A 7,637-nucleotide genomic window follows, 5' to 3' on the forward strand; every position below is an offset into this window, starting at 1 on the left:
TGTTTACTTCAACTAGCTTTATGAATGTAATATAATGTCTTTTTAATTGAGTTTGCAACCATCAATGACTAAAACAACATTTCACATTAAACATAACTAAAACAACATTTCACATTACTAAAACAACATTCAATGACATCGAAATAAAGACAGTCACAAATAAAACAACCACACAGGAAACAATTAAAACGACATTACAGGAAACAAATAAAACATATTCTAAGAGATTACAACCATCAACACAATATCATGTGGTCCTAGCATCATTATAAGGACACCAGCGTCATTTTTCACGGCTCTCCAAGAACGAGTTACTACTCCATTTTGGCCTTTCTCCGTGACCTGCCTTTCAATTTTCCTTATCTTTTCACCCTCGAGAATGTTTCCGTCTAACCATCCGATCAAGTGCCTCTGTAGATGCTCGAAAGTTTGGGTGTTCCATAGTTTGATCTTCAACGGAGGCTTTGTTGCTGAAAAAAATAATGTTGCATCTCTCTTCATAGGTGGAAACGTTGGAAGGGGTTCAGAAGACATCTCCAATAGTAACACTAAACCTTCAATTGTAACTGGTGTGAGTGGAAATGTGGCTGTACAATCTTATTTATAGGCAAAAAAATAATAATAAAATATATGTCCTCGTCCATCTATTGGCCGAACCTACACATGCTCGTCCATCTATTGGCCGAACCTACACATGTTCGTCCAACCCGTAACTTACTCATATTTTTAATAATTAAAATAGCATTTTTTTTATTTTTTTATTATATTTTATTATATTTTAATCATTAATTATAATAAAAAAATAATTTTTATAATTAATAAATTCTTAAATTCAATTAAAATAAAAAAAAACGAAAAAAAAAGGGTTAGTTAGCGTCCGGCCCACCCCTGGCCGGACCCCAACATGCAAAAAAAATCCTTTTCCAGTCCGTCCAAGGCCCGGCCGGACTCCAACTGGAAGTGTGGCATTCTGGTATTTTATTTTCACTTTGTGGCATTCTGATATTAAAGTTCCATAAGTGTGGCATAGTGGTAAAAAAATCAACAAGCGTAAATGTATTTTGGGCTATTGTTTAACAAATAATAATTGATATTGATGTGACTTTAATTATCTATAATATAAGAAAATCGATTGTTCTTGAAATCCCAATTTTACCCTCCTTTGGAAAATTGCCTGACACGTGGATGGTGTCTTCTACTTCCATCCAATTACTCTACTTCCTTCCAATTACACACTTTCTGTTTCCTTCTTTTTCTTCCTTGCAGATTATCACTTTTTCAACCTTCACGTGTACCACTTTTCCTATTTTCCTCGAGAAGACAAAACTTCTATTCTCAGTCTGCTATCTTCTTCTTTCTCTCTCTCTCCTTCTTCATTCTTATTCCTCCCTCCGCTTCTTCTTCCTTCTCCATCTCCTTCATTGTTATTATTGAGTTTCAGACAAGTTCGATTTTGATTTTGATTTGATTTTTGTTGTTTCAGGTTTGGTGGTGTTGGCTCACGGGAAAGGGGGAAGTTTCGCCGACGGTGCGATTTCTGATGGCTCCATTCAACATCTCTAAGATTGTTTTAATGGTTTTTGTTTGGTTCTAAAACTACGAACTTGACTTATCTAGGCATAAGGTGAGCATCTTCTTCTTCAGATCTAGGTTTTTTGTTGTTATTAAATGGTGATGAAGAGGTTTTGGTGTACTCATTTTAATTTTCAGCCTTTTTTTTACAGTGGATTTCAGAGGTGTGATATTTATATTTTTTGTCATATCTTTGACTTTATCTTTGACTTTCTACTCAGATCTACGAAATCATGACGGTGACTATGGCGTTTCCGACGATAGGTGGTTTGACAGTGGTAGACTATAGTAGCGGCAACACGTTTTTTTACGGCGAGTGAGGTGGTGGTTGGATTCCAAATGGTTTCTATGTGACTCTTTTAAGTTTAGGTTTTGTTATTAAGTTATTCTCCCTTAAACCCTAAGTATAATTTTTTATAAGAAAACAATGTTAATAACATATTCTCTTTATTTGATCTGTTTAGTTTTTTATAAGAAAACAATGTTTACTTTTACGCAGGTCTTCAATGGTGAAGGTGATGACTATGAATGAAATGGTTGCTGCGTTTTCTCCCTATCTCAACTACACATTTGTATTTTCTCCTTCTCTCCACTTTGAATTTTATACTTTTTCAATTATTTTGTTGATTGAGCCACTCATTCATTCTCATGGAATGTTCATATTTCACCGTCATTGAATGATGATAGTCCAAGCTTTACTAATTACGATGGCAACTATCGAGTTAGAAAGGTCTAATTTATTCTATGTTTTGTTGGGTTTGCAGAGTAAGACAATTTCTGTTCTTTGAGACTACTATTTGTGGTACATATTATGTTCGTAAGTTAGTTGTTTAATGGTGTCTACTGGTGTATGTGTATAATGAAATTTGTGGTAGAATTTATGTTCATGTTTGGGAATGGTTTGTTTTAGTATTGTAGCATCTTAAGGTTTAAACAGGTTGCCTGCAAAGTGTTTGATAAAAGTTCCAAACCAATAACTTTCTTAGTTTTTCTATTTCAGATTTGTGGTTGTTGATGTTTTATTGTTATGGTGTCTCGAATATTGCTGGAAAACACATCGATTGGTTTTTCACCTTCGACAAGGTTCTTCATTTCTAAACCAAAACCATTTCATTTGTGTCAAAACTAGCTTATTCTTTTAAATTTCATTTTTATGAGTATTTTTTAGGTTCTGTTGCCGGAGGAGATGTCGGGCCGTGTTAGAAACCACCCAGAATTGCATCAGATGATGGAAGTGGTTATGGATTTAGGACGGAAGCCACTCGCCATGTTTTCTTTGCCAAATGAAGTTTTGTTTTTGTTTTTTTTCTGGTTTTTTTGCAGGTGTTGAAGATGTTGGTATATCGATGTCGTCAAGCCTGTGCCGGCTATAACGGTGTTATACAGTAGTGGAAGGTGAGTATCTATATGAGATACCTTTTGTCATACTTTTGAAAAGACATGTTTCACTCTCTTATTTATGGCCTACATAATTTCTACTGGTATCTCAAATGCTTAATATGCATGATTCTTATAATTTGCTACAATGCTGACTTATTATTACCTCACATTTCTAGATTGTAACATGCAAGCTAACCAATTTCAGCAATACTTGTATATATGTGAGGTATGACCCTTGAAATGTGTTGCCTATTTGGAAGTTTTTAGAACTAAGAAGTTATTGTATTTATGCAGCTACTCATAGAAACAAGATTTTGTAACAAATTTACACTGGTTGCAGAAGAAACTTTATGATATTTGATTTGTGTGCATGCTATTTTTGGTTTCATATGTGTTTCTATTTCAATACAAAGAATCCGACCTGGGAGTCTGTTACGTATGGGATCCTTCTCTGCATTGATTGTTCCTCTGTTCATAGAAGTCTTGGTGTTCACATCAGTGCGAACGTAGAGATGTGGCTGCAATGATGGAACTACACATTCACCTTTTCCTAATGAAGATGATTAGTTTTATCTTTGTTGCTTCTAAGTTTCAAATTTATAGTTAGCAAACTCACTGCATTTCTTTTTCCATGATATTTTAGGTTATTAGCCAAGGAACTACATATTCGAAAAAGTGGTGTTGAATGACTTGCTGGAATGGAAGTTGAAAATTCAGGGAGCCTAAATGGAAGCTGGAAATAGTTGTGCACTATTTTTGGAAATACATAACTAAGGTAATAAAAAACTTTGACTGTTTGAATATTGTCACACTTTCTTTATCAATTGATCCAATCATTGTTTGATAGCAAGGTTGATAACCTACTTTTGTTTTGCATCATCCAACATTGCATGAAGATTGAATAGTGTTGTCTTCTACTTTGCCAACAGTGAGACATTCAACTTGGTTTGTAATCTTGTGACATATATGAAGAACAATCAAGCATGAATCGCTGTTTATGGATTCATGCTTGACAGAACCTGGCTTCACTCCATTTTTGATATTTAATTGGCTCTCTTCCTTTGGCTACTTAACAGGACAATTGGTATTTAGAGACAAATGGAACTGCTATCGAATCTGTTAGGAATTCTATTTTTTCATATGCAGAATTCTGTTAGCAAATTTGGTGTGGTTTAATTTTCGTGTCGGTTTGGTTTTTGTTAAGTTGCAGGTCGGTTTATTAGCCGGGGGTTGGGATTGAAATATGCAGGTAAGACATTGACGGTTCTATGTCCAGATGCACTGTTAGAGAAAGTTTGTGGCTAGGTTAGTTTTTGGTGCAAAGTTAATTCGGAACTGGTCTTTTTCCGTAGGTTTCGTGGACTAACAAGAATGACCAACTTTATTATTCTCTTTACTCCTTAGATTGACACTGTCCCTTATTTGTAGGTGGTTTCATGTCTGCAAGGCCATATAATTTCAGGAAGGTAGGAACAAAGCTACCTAGAGGAGTATACGAATAATGAATCCGCTTACGGAATTCCGGAATTGCTGCTCATATGGTGGAGTTAAATGTCACTAAATAATTTATGTGATGGTCAGACTAAATGTTTTTTGGAATTACGGAATTTCTGGACAGTTAAATATACAAACAACTTATCGCTTTTATTGTGATTATAGTATTTTTGCATTCACCAATGATAATTCTTTATTAGAATGTACAGGGCTGAAGCATTTAACATATATTCAATTTGACTGCTACCATATTGATCAAATAGAACCCAAGGGAAGCATATGTTATGAATAGTCATGTTTTGGCTCTTTCTACAACTAGGACTGTAACTGTGAGAAAATTAATACTCATGTACAAATATACTACATCAAATGTTGATATCTCTATCCTTTTTTTAATTACAAGTAGTGGTTTTTGCTTCATGAAATGCACTTTCATCAAGTTGTACCAAGTAAGTAGCATTTGAACTATCAATGATTAAATGTTTTTTGCATCTCTTTCCAGGAACTTCAACTTCTGCTGCTACTTCTTTGATAGTAGCATATGATGAGTGTTTGGTTTGTGCATGGGAGGTTGTGGAGGAAATGGAGGGTCTGAGTAGTGCAGAGACTGAGAGGGTTGTAGTGCCAAATGTAACTAAAAATCATTTGTATATAACTAAAAATGAGTAGGTCACTTGAAAACCATCATAAAACAATTATTTCCCAACACACTAATATTTTATTAATTCACATAACTGTTTTTGCTGAATATGCTTGTGCTCATTCTCATCTTGTATCACATATATTTGTTTTATCCAATAAATTCAAGTAGTTTTTGGCATGTTTCATCTGTATAGTATGTGCTTACATGCTTAACTGAGTTGATATGGTTCTTTGAGTCATAGGCTGCTACATTGATTAACAATACGTTTGTGCTATTGCAATTTGTTCTGCTCGAAGAATCTAAATAAAATCAGCTGTTTGTTTCACTTTTTATTGGTCTTCATGGTTACTTTGAAATCTAAATAAAAAGCCAATTTTGATTCTCATGAGTGTTGGTTTAATTGTTTCAGTTTTGCTGAACCAATTTGTGTTGTGATGCAGGGATTTCAAGAGGACTGGTGATGAGTCATCTGTGATCTATTAGCCGCTTGATTCGGTGTTGAGTGCTCAACTGCTCGGTATCGATGGCCTGAAGTTGTGACTTGTGTGACTGTTGAACCTTCTGTTTGCTGCCGCCAAGTTGGTATGAAGTTTATTCTTTTGCTTGAACTATTGTGAAGATATAGCATGTGTATCACGATACCTTTAGAATCATTTCTACCGTCACGATGCATGAAGAGCCGTTTGAGAGCGAGGTACCGTAGATTTAATTGTTTTTGGTACTGTTTTTGTAGCATATCTTTAAAGTATCATGTATTTCATGAGTATGAGGGGTATGGTTTTACGGTGTTGTGATATGTGTATGTTCAAGTTTAAATGTGCACAATTGGTTTATGTATGATGTTGTTTTGGGTTTGCTTGCAATGTTTTTATATACTGTGTTACCCACTTAACTTGAAATACTGTGAATTAAATAGAACTGAATTTGAACTACTTGATGGATGTATATGGTAGACTGTCAGGAAGCCCTGTTAGAAGTTTTTGTGTTGAAATTTATTAATGGTTTTGTAAATGGTCAAAGTGGACGATGAAAGTTAGAGACCTGTTTCACTTTGCAATAATTTTAAAAGGAACTCCTTCACACATCCCTCTTTTATAACTACAATAAGTCACACATCATGTGTTTTCATTGTGTTCTGGCTTTTGGTTAAATAGTTTCATGTGACCAGTTTCTTTGAAAATGCTTTTATATGTTGGTGGCATGGATACCATATCAAATGTAAGGTGCTGGTTCACCCAACCGTCTTGCTTAGGATTTGTGTATACAATATAGATGAAGGTACTTTTGATATCAGCCACCACTTTTGCCTCTGTTTTTGCCTTGAATTCATATTTTATAGGTCACTATGAAGTGTTCATTTTATGAAATAAAATTGCCTTTGCTTTTGTTATTGTATCCTGTAAAATCAGTTATGTTTTATCTTTTATTTGTAGAATGACGAATTCTGCAGAACAACATTTTTGGTATATGGACTCCCCTAATATTTGATCACATGCTTATACTGAGCACTACATATATTTAAATAATATTTAACCGATAGTATTACATTGCAGAGAAAGATGGTTAAATAATATATAACCGATGGTATATTTTCTGTGTTTTTACATCTGTATCCTGGAAATACAAGGTTAGTTGTATTCTATCCAAAATGATTTTATAAACTCATCAAAGTTGTGATGAATAAGATATAGACAGAAGGCGATATACTGACTTGGTTTTTTATTGCAGATCAAGTTCATAGTTGACGGTGAATGGAAAATTGACCCGTTAGGTGGTTAACAATGATGGATACGTGAATAATCTTCTTGTCATTCATGATTGATGTAACAAAAAAGTTGAAAAGATGAGAAAATATCAGTAGAACATAGAAGAGGATGAAAGCATTAGGTTAGCCACCTAATTTTTTTTAGCCATTTTTTCACTCTTGGCAGGGGAGGCGAAGATGTTGGTGGGGACCGCAATATTTCTTATGTGAAGATGATGCTTGCCTTGCCAAGAAATTTATTATTTTTCAATCTGAATCAGAAATGATGCTACCAAGCTTAAGCATTTGTAAATCCAATCCATATTATCTCTTATCTGTTGGAGTGATCTTAGAATTTTTTTTATAAACTGTTCCATTTTATTTGTGTCCATATATTGTAAAATAAGGCTTATAATATTGATCTCTATATCTTATAGAGCAAGACTCACAATACTGATTTTTTTAACCTTATATTTAGAAAGTAATAAAATACACTAAATTAATTTGATCTTTATATATTATAGAACAAGACTCATGATGTTTTTTAACCTGTTATTTAGAAAGTAATAAACAGCACTAAATTAACTTAATTGTTTTCTTAAAAATTTATTACCATACTTATTTAATATACATAAATTATTAAATTATTATATTTAATGTATTTCCCACAACTATTAATAGTCACTATTCTCACTGTTTAAAGAAATTATCTCGGTAAAGATATTTTTTTAATATTTGATTGTTTTAGATATAAAGTGTTTCTTTTATCTTAAACTTTTAAAAGGTTAGTATTTTGTAAGAAAT

The 7,637-nt window shown here is 33.5% G+C and overlaps 1 long non-coding RNA gene across 1 annotated transcript; it reads left to right on the forward strand.

Moving 5' to 3' along the window:
* Positions 1 to 4,386: 4,386 nt before the first annotated feature.
* LOC131632729 (uncharacterized) lies at positions 4,387 to 7,170 on the forward strand. The gene is made up of 5 exons (XR_009293114.1): positions 4,387 to 4,775; positions 4,949 to 5,111; positions 5,530 to 5,783; positions 6,643 to 6,716; positions 6,818 to 7,170. It is a non-coding gene; the product is annotated as an uncharacterized LOC131632729 (long non-coding RNA).
* The last annotated feature ends 467 nt before the right edge of the window (positions 7,171 to 7,637 follow it).

The sequence above is a fragment of the Vicia villosa genome, unplaced genomic scaffold (assembly GCF_029867415.1).
Source record: "Vicia villosa cultivar HV-30 ecotype Madison, WI unplaced genomic scaffold, Vvil1.0 ctg.000992F_1_1, whole genome shotgun sequence".
In the NCBI taxonomy this organism is placed as follows: Eukaryota; Viridiplantae; Streptophyta; class Magnoliopsida; order Fabales; family Fabaceae; genus Vicia; species Vicia villosa.